Raw genomic sequence first — 10,080 nt, forward strand, 5'->3', positions numbered from 1 at the left:
GTCAGGCAGTGAAATACAGGCTGGACACAGGTGAAGTAGGAGAACCGAAAAGATAATCCATATGCCGTGCTTAATATCGCCAACGGCATTGTGCCATAATATTCTAGCATGCGATTGCGGAACAGTGTCAGCAGCTGCAGGGTCGGAGGTTGCATAGGAGGGACATCCATATTTAAAAATGTAAAAAAGCACAAGAGCGTCCGCTGGTAATGCAAGTAAAAATGCCAATCTACGAACCAGAGTGCAGAAAATACAATGAAAGGAAGCAGGGATGACTCCAAAGATTTTCTCAAATGAAGTCACGAGACCACTGGTAACAACTTTAAAAAAGTGTGCCAGGGACTTTGTGGAGGATGCGTTAAAGATAGTCGGAAACATGTTGCTGAAATTGAAAGGCAAATCTTAATTGAAAAGGGTGTGCACCTCTGTATGGGTGTTCGCTATGTGAAGTACGAAAGTTTCACGGGCCGAACTCAAGGCCACCTCTCTCTGAGACAAAAGAGCTCTTATTCTTGCCATGCCGTTGAAACGTGTCCCAAGGTTGGTATTTGTGGCCAGATTGAAAACTCCCTATGTTCATGTGTGGGAGGAAATAGAACATTTCTGCAGCAAATAACCCGTTCACTTACTGTTACGATAAAAGGAATACTTTTAATTAACTCAGAACAATCTTCATTATTGAGCATCAAATAACTACCATTTTCCAACAACTTGAACGTGGGGATGATAGCAGGAACTGGCGTGCCTTGCAACACGCAAGCCATATTTGGTCGGTGTTTGTTGCATGAACCGTGTAACTGTATGTGCCTACACATTAGTGAATGATCTGGCGTCTCAGTGCATTCCTCTCCATTCAGATAAACTTCTTGATCATCTTTGAAACATCTGTATGTGTATGGAAGCGACCAAACCTCATGAAGAAAAGCACTACCTAAAGGTTCATAACGACCTATTGGTATATATTTCATACAATTTGAAAACTTATATAAAGCAAAAGGCAGCGTTATTAAACCGTGGATAAGGCATGTTGCCAAAAAACCCGCAATCCTCTGCTGATGATGTCACTGAGCATGTCATGAATGATGTAATATGTGACATCATCAGCAGTGGATTACGGGTAATGGTATCTCTAGTTTACTCCCTTATAGCTGTGTTTCTTTTAACATAAGTGTCTGTTTCCTTCCCTTATACTTACTGTTTTTGGTTCGCTTCCGGTTCGCGTACCAGCGAGCGAACTAGGAAGCGAACTAAGAGAAATAGAGGTTGGCACAATTCCAAATATTGTACCAATTTTTTAATAACGGGGAGGTAGTTCTGAAAAGAACTTTTTTTTTTATTTTTCTGAACATTTTTTTACTGTTTTTGAATTTTTCGGAACAGTTTTATATTTTTTTGGGCTTTTCTTGGAGGGGGCAATGAAAACGATTCATTGTAAAGGGCTCAACAGGAGCAACAAAACAAAAAAAAGAAGTATTTATTATTTTGGGCGTTTCGGACAAACTTGCATATGATAGTCAATAGCTCTGTTGATCAGAGTGATGCTTTTTTCTCCGTAGGAAATGAATCCATCGCAAAATGCGCAGATGTGTTTTACATCACCAAATCTCATTTGTATATTTGGCACCATCTCCCTGCCCTCTGGTCCCGTTACTTCCGGTACAACAGATCTTCTGGCCATAATAGGGAGATTATCTAGGTCGTTCCGAAACTGTGCAGCACTGTAGTTGTTAGGATGCCACCTAGTCATATGGCGATGCATTGTGTAGTTTCCGAAACTGTATTTTTTGTCGGTCCCTCTGGACAGTCTATCTTGACATATAAGGCAAGTTACGTATCTTGCATTTACTTTTTTCTGACCTTTGGGAATTTTAAAAAATTGCCAAATGAAGTTTTCTTTCCGGTGAGACGTCCTGGGCTGCTCAGGCAAAAACTGCCTCTCTTCGTGCTCGTCCTCCTGTTCCTCTTCTTCTTCTTCTTGTTGAATTAGAACTTGAGCAGGTGGTCCACTCTTCCTTGGATGTGGTGGAGGTGGTGGGGAAGCACCAGCTGAAGCTACTAAAGAAGCCATTGCTCAGTGATCACAAAGGGTCTTTCTCTCACAATGATGAAAGTCAGAGTGAGGAAAGAAGGAGGGATTTTCATCATTTGGGAAAAACAAGAGTTCTCAACCAATCAAAAGTGTTCATTTTAGATTATATGACCTAGTCTTACATCATTAGGAAACCAAAAGTGAAATGAACCAATAAAAAGTGTTATTACCAAGTCACATGACTTGCTGTGTTTACGTTAAGCGCTTTGCAGGGCCTCCCGGTTTGCTTCCAGAAACCTGCGCTTTGCGACTCGCTTCGCGTACCAGTTCGCTAACGTAGCACGTCATATGACGTATCACGCGACAACGTGAAACGTCATGCGGACGGGAGGCGTCACGATGTTGTTTTCTAACGCGGCACTTGCGGTAAAGAAACGTTTACCGGCTCGCGGTCTATTTCGCGGCATCAAGGTCAGCTAACGGGAAGCTTCCCGATTCGCGAAGCGGGAACGAAGAAAAAAAAATATTTTAAAAAAAAATTATTCATAAACATATAAAATATATTTTTGGATTTAAAGAAGAATACATTTTACAGCTACAGATATTAGCTGTTAAAAAACCAATGAAATTCACAGAAAAAACCATAGGTTATAGACCATATATAGTTAGGAATTAGCATTTACAAAACCTTGAAAATTCACTGAAAAAACCATAGGTTATAGACCATATATAGTTAGGAATTAGCATTTAGAAAACCTTATTTCACTCACACAAAACCATTGAAATTCCATATATAGTTAGTTGCACTAACTATATATCGCGCACCCGCAATCCACTGCTGATGATGTCACATATTACATCATTCATGACATGGTCAGTGACATCACTGATGACATCACTGATGACAACATCCAGTGATTATGTGTTTCTGTAAAGTTTAAATATGTTTTACATATTGAAGAATGAGTGGATGTATAAGTGTCTGAATGAAGGTTTTAGTAGGTGCGTGATTGACTGTATGAGTGAGTGATTAAATGCGTCTTACTGAATGCACGGGTTAGTGACTAAACTGTCTTAATTTGTGCATCATTATGTCTGTTGTGATGTAAACTGCTGCATGTGTTGATCATTAGCTATACGAGAGGCTATATGTGTTATTAATTGGTTGCCCAAGTATTTCTATGGGAGATTGAGTTTGTGTGGGGGTGGCTGGAAGGTGTGTGACTCTGTGCATAGATGTGTGAGCAGTTTATTCACTAGGTGTATGAGTTCAAGAGTGCATGTGGTAACAGCTACATGGGCAGTTGACTGTGTGCATGAGTGTATTGATGAGTGAATGGATATCTCAATGCTACATGTCATAGTAAGTACATATGTAAAACACAGTACATGTGAGAGTTGGCATATATAAATAACTGTGCATGAGAGCCACTGAGTGAGTGGTTGTATCGATCATTGTGAACTTGTATCAGGGATTGTATAAGAGAGTAAATATGTGTTAGTATATGTTTCAATAAGTAAGGTGTGTATAACTGTATAGTTGAAGAAATGGAGGTGAGATTGTTTCTTTGCATGACTGACTGGGTGTGTGAGTAACTCCATGGATGAGTGGCAGTGTGTGAGTGTCTGTATACACTGAGTGTATCTAAGGTTATATTAGAGTCTGAAGAAGTTTATCGTATTAGCACAAGAATGATGCCAAATGAGACGTCATCAGTGATGTCATCAGTGATGTCATTTGAGATGTCATCAGTGATGTCATCAGTGATGTCACTGACCATGTCATGAATGATGTAATATGTGACATCATCAGCAGTGGATTGCGGGTGCGCGATATATAGTTAGTGCAACTAACTATATATGGAATTTCAATGGTTTTGTGTGAGTAAAATAAGGTTTTCTAAATGCTAATTCCTAACTATATATGGTCTATAACCTATGGTTTTTTCAGTGAATATATATATATATATATATTCACTGAAAAAACCATAGGTTTCACACCAGTTATAGTTAGCTGGAAATTTTATTTGCATAAAACCATTGAAATTCCCACGTTATAGTTAGTTGGATTCACTATAACTTGCGCGTGCAATGCACTGCTGATGACGTCACATATTACATCACTCATGACATGGTCAGTGACATCACTCATGACATCACTGATGACACCATCCAGTGAATGTGTGTCTTTTTAAAAAATAAATATGTGTTAAATATGTATATGTAAAAGTTGATGGAAGAATAAATGTTTAAATAAGTGTTTACATGGATGTTTTAAAGAAAAAAATTGATTGGTTAACTGGTTTATTAAGTGTATCTTATTGAATACATATATTAGAGAGTAATGTTTAAATATTTAAATATATGTATTAGTGTTTCACTTTGTGTATAAGTGGCTGCATGGGTTGGTGAGTAGCTACATTTGTATATATATGGGTTATTAAATGTTTTTCTTAGTATCAGTATGAGTGTTTGTATTGTTTGGTGGGGGTATTACTTAGCACATAGATGCATGAATGACTGACTCTCTCTTTGTATGTGTTTTGAAGACAGCATATGTGCAGGACTGTATGAGTGGATGAGTGTATATATGTGTGTGTTAGTGAGTGAATGACTGCCTCACTACTGTCTTTATCAGTAACTACATATGTTTTAATCTAGTATATGTGAATATTGATGTATATAAGTGAGTATATGTGAGAGTGAGGGATTGTAAGAGTTCCTGTTTAAATTAGTATGTGTTTCTATAAGTGATTGTTTAAGAGAGTAAGTATGTGTAAGTTTCCTTAGAAATAAAGTGGTAGTGTGTGTATAGCTGTATATGCAAATAAATGGATGTTTAATAGTTCATTTGCATGTGTGAGTATGTGTGAGAGTATCTTTTGGATGACTGTCGGTGTGTAACAGGATGTATAGGTGTATCATTACATCTGATGAGTGAGTATATGTATGAGTGACTATATAGAACTGTTGGTGAATGAGTGGATGTGTATATAGATGGTGGAATTATTGAATTGGTTGTTGTAACTGGTATGGGTATCTCCATTTTTTGAAAATGTTAGTTTCTATTTTGAATATGTGTTTCAAGGGTTACATTACAGTGAAAGAAGGTTTGTCACTCTGTCACAAGGATGGTGTCATCAGTGATGTCATGAGTGATGTCACTGACCATGTCATGAGTGATGTAATATGTGACGTCATCAGCAGTGCATTGCACGCGCAAGTTATAGTGAGTCCAACTAACTATAACATGGGAATTTCAATAGTTTTATGCGAGTAAAATTTCCAGCTAACTATAACTGGTGTGAAACCTATGGTTTTTTCAGTGAATTTAATAGGTTTTTTAAATGCTAATTCCTAACTATAACTGGTGTGAAACCTATGGTTTTTTAAGTGAATTTCATAGGTTTTGTAAATGCTAATTCCTAACTATATATAGGGCCTCAAACCTATTTTTTTTTCAGTGAATTTCATGGGTTTTTTAATAGCTAATTTCTATAGCTATGAAATATAATATTTTTGATAATAAATCCTATATTGTATATTTATGTAATACTATTTTTTTTATGCATATTTTTCTCTTTTTTTAATTTTTTTGCCTTGGTGCGCTCCCGGTGCGCGTACCGGTGAACGCACGGGTAAGCGCAGTGTTATGGCGCGCCCCGGTGCGCGTACCAGGGAGCGTCCCGTTAGCGCCATTGCCGCGAACGAAAACAACATCGTGACGTATCGCGTAGCCGCGTGATGCGTCATATGACGCACGGCGTAAGCGCAACCGGAAGCACCCGAGCGCATACGATCGCGAAACGTAAGCGTCGCCGGGCGCACCGCTGGGCGCGCTGCCTGGCGTGCACCGGGGCACGTAGCGTAAGCGCGTCGGGTCATGTGACCTAAAAATAACACTTTTCATTGGTTCTGATCAGTTTTGGTTTCCAAATGATGATAGCCCGGATCATGTGACTTGAAAATAACACTTTTCATTGGTTCAGAACAGTTTTGTTTTCCAAATGATGAAAGCCCCCACCTTTTTTCCTCATTCTCACTTTGTTCTTTGAGTGAGGAAGACCTGCTTTTTTCTTAGAGATATGGCCACAGTACTATCAGCAGCTGGAGCATCTGCCCCACCACCACCACCACCACCACAAGGAACACCAGAACATCACATTGGTGGTCAAGAAGAAGAGGAGGAGGAGGAGGAAGAGGAGGAAGAGAGAAGGCAGTTCCTGCCAGAAGACAATCACCCATGCAAACCTAGGGAGCACTTTATATGGGAGTTTTATAAAATCCCAAGGGGTTCCAAAAAAGTAAACGCTGCAAAGGTGACCTGTCTCATCTGTGGCGCTGTACTATCCAGGGGGAACCCTGCCAAAAAATATTCATTTGGCAATCACACAATGATTCGCCACATGCAACGATTGCATCCCAACAACTTTTCTGCAGCAGAGGTGAGAGAACTGTGCAGAAACCTTCCCCCATCGTCTTCCCGAACCTCAACAACCAAAGAACCCACTCCATCGGGTCCAGAGGCAAGGGAGATGGTGCCAAACATACAAACCGAGTTTGGTGGGTACAAAATCGTTTGCATTGTTTGTGGCAAGACAATTACCTATGGTGAGCAAATCTTATCAACCTTGCTGGTGACAACCACCAGTGCCGAAAGAGGCCTACCTCTAATTTATAAAAAAATGCTCCATTTTTTTAAAACTCTGTCATTCTTTTTTCTCCAGGGTACGCGTACCGGTACGCTCCCCGGAGCGCGTACCGGGGAGCGCTCCAAAAAAATAAAAAAATTAAAAAAGGAGTGAGCATTAGGAAAAGACACAGAGAGAGTGATGTTAAGAGAAAGAGAGCTAGAGGGAGCAACACAGAGGGACTGTGTATTAGATAGTAAGCCAGAGAGAAGGTGTAATAGGGTGTAAGTGAAAAAAGGAAAATGAATAAGGGAGCAAAACAAGAAAGAGGAAAAAAAACTAAAGCAGAGGTACTGGGAGAATGTGAGTGGGTGTTGAAAGTAAAGGGAAGGACAGTAAAGGATGGGGAATGAGGGGTAGTGACGGAACCGGAGTAAAGGAACAACGGTGAAGGACGGTTAGAAAAGAGCAGTGACTGTAAGTAAAGAGGGGTGAAAGAGGGTGGATAAAAGTGAATAAGGGTAAGACATGGGGAGTGACAGAGAGAAAGGAGAGATAGAGTAAAGGAAGGAGTGACTGAAAGGGAGTGAATGAAGCAGCAAAGAAAGGTAAGTGAGGGAGTGTGGGTGAGTTGTAGGGAGTGAGCATGACGAAAGAGTATTGACGAAATGAGGGGACAGAGACAGCGACGGTAAGAGAGACAGAGTGAGGGAACGGAAGTGAGGAACTGTGAGGACAGACGGACTGAGAGAAGGAGTGACAGGAGTGAAGTAAATGATTAAGGGAAAGGGAATGAGTGAGGGAGCAAAGGAAGGGAACAGAGGGTAAGGGAAATAAAGCAGGGGGACTGAAAGAAGTTGAATGTGGGAGGGGAGTTAGGGAAAAGGGAGTAAACATGGAGCATAAGAATAAGTGAGGGAAGAAGAATAAGGAAACAGGAGTGAGGTAGGGTGAGAGAATATTAGTGAGGTTAAAGCAAAGGGTGATGACAAACTACATTTTTTTAGTCACACTTACCATATAATTAATGTAACTTTAATTACATTTTTTTTACTACACTTTGTATCTGTGAAAGAGAGAAGAAAAAATAAGTTATAATTAGTAAAATATATATTTTAAAATAAAAGATACAAATGAAGAGGTTACAAATCATAACAGTGTATTAAGAAATAAAGTACGAGTGACAGACACAGAAAGGGAAATAAAGTAATGTAAAAGGACAAAAAGAGGGTACAAGAAATAGAAGGAGAGCAAATTACTAAGAGTTAGGAGTATAGATTCACTGACAGAGGAAGAGAAGAAGAGAGAAATGAACTGAAGGTAAGAAGGATACTAAAAGAACGTGAGTTAGCAAAACTAAATCAGGAAACAGGAGTAAGTAAAAAGAGAATGACTGAGAGGTAAAGGAGTCTGATTAAGGATGCATTTAGAAGAATGAGGAATGGAAGATAACTGAGAGTAAGTGAAGGAGAGTCATAGAGTGAAGGGATGAAGGGAGAGAAGATAATATAGAAGGATTGAGGGAAAAGGAGTGAGGAAGTTAGTAGACAGAGAGACTAAGGGAAGGACTGAGTGAAGTGGAGTACAATGAGTGAGGAAAGGAAAATGAGTAAGGGAGCAAAAGAAGGAAAGAGAGGAGAAGAGGACTAAAGCAGTTGTACTGAGAGAAAGTGATTCGGTGATGAAAGTAAAGAGAAGGACATTGAAAGATAGGAAATGAGGGGTAGTAATGGAACCGGACTAAAAGAAATGGGGTGAAGAACGATGAGAGAGGAGCAGTGAAGTTGTTGTAAGAGAAATGATAGAAGGTAGATAAACACAAGTGAACATAACACAAGGAGATTGAGGGACTGAGAACATAGAGGTAGTGAACGGAAAATAGAGAGTAGCGGTCAAAAGAAAGGAGCAAACGAAGATAAGCGAGGGAGAGTGGGTGAGTTATAGTGACAGAGTGCGACAATACTGGTGAGTGAGTAAAGAGGAATTACTAGCAAAAGAGGAAAAGACGGAAAAGGGAAGTAAAACAGAGAGACTGAAAGCTGAAGAGTGGTGCAAGGGAGAGAGGTGATGCAGAAAGTTGAAATGGAAATGAGGGGTTGTGAAAGAAGTGGAGTAAACAAATGGGTGTGAAACAGAGTGAGAGAAAGGCAGTGTGAGTGAGTAAAGAGAGCTGAAAGAGAGAGGAAAAAGGAACGTGAGTGTGAGACAATGGGAATACAATATAAATTACACAATACAAACTATAGAATAATTTGTACAACATATTAGATAGTTTATTTTTGCTGTTCTCAGAACATTTTGAATTTCACTAAAAACAGTGAGTTCAAACTATTCATCATATGACAGCGGGAAAAAAAACCACAATCAAAAAGATTGTGTTTAAAAAAAAAAACATATAAACTTACAAATCACATATGTACACTAATCTTTGATTCACTTACTTTTCCTTTAGGCCAAATAGTACATCATGAAGGTCCTTTTCGTTGGAAGGTACTCTGCTGTTCTCTAAAAATTCCATTTCATCGACTCTCTAGAAGAAAAGTTCCAAGAACATCTGAAATATGTTTCAATGTTTTCATATACTCCTTGTGTTCAGTCATGACTCTTTCCTCATTCCTTCACCTTTCCTTAATGCCAAATAGTGTCAGATGTATCATTATATTTTCAAATTACTTAAAACAAACTCTTCAATTACCGTCTTCCCGACGTTCTGAAAGAAAGGCTCAAACAACATTTTCACAATATTTAAATATTCATAATTCCATCTCTGGCTCTCTCATGTTGAACATTTCCTGTAATACTGATATCACTTACTATGCGATCCACTTACCGTATCTTTATGGGAACTATAATTTTTATATTATCTTCATCACTTTTACTCACAATATCATTTTAAACAGCAGACTAACTTTTATTAACTGCTCCTGTCTTCATAGGCCAATTACCTTTAGATACATTTTGGTTCTAAAAACACTAGGTATGAATTTTTTAAGTCAAAAGGCAAACGTTGTTTGAAAGTCAAATGAGTATCATTACAGTTAGTCCTACCTTTTCGACATTTTAAATAGCATGTGTAATGCCCTGATGTTGTTGAAGGACCGTCATGATAAATAATAGCTACAGTTGCAAAAGTTCTTCCTGAAATTGATAACTGAGAAGCCATGACATTTTTAATAGAAGTTGTCAATTTAGTTCCATCAGGTCTACATCGTTGGAACATTAAAATGACATACTGACCATCATTTTGTATAAATAATGTGGACAGCATTGCAGACTTACATTGGGTACACACCATATTGTGATCAGCTGCTTTAACTAGATTATTAAAAGGCACTGATTTGCAGTTTGTAAAGTCAAATATATAAATCTTTCGGTGTCTATTCTAGTACTACTTGATAAACTACAGTTGTCGCAGTCATG

This window comes from Lissotriton helveticus, chromosome 4_1, assembly GCF_964261635.1.
Source record: "Lissotriton helveticus chromosome 4_1, aLisHel1.1, whole genome shotgun sequence".
Classification (NCBI taxonomy): domain Eukaryota; kingdom Metazoa; phylum Chordata; class Amphibia; order Caudata; family Salamandridae; genus Lissotriton; species Lissotriton helveticus.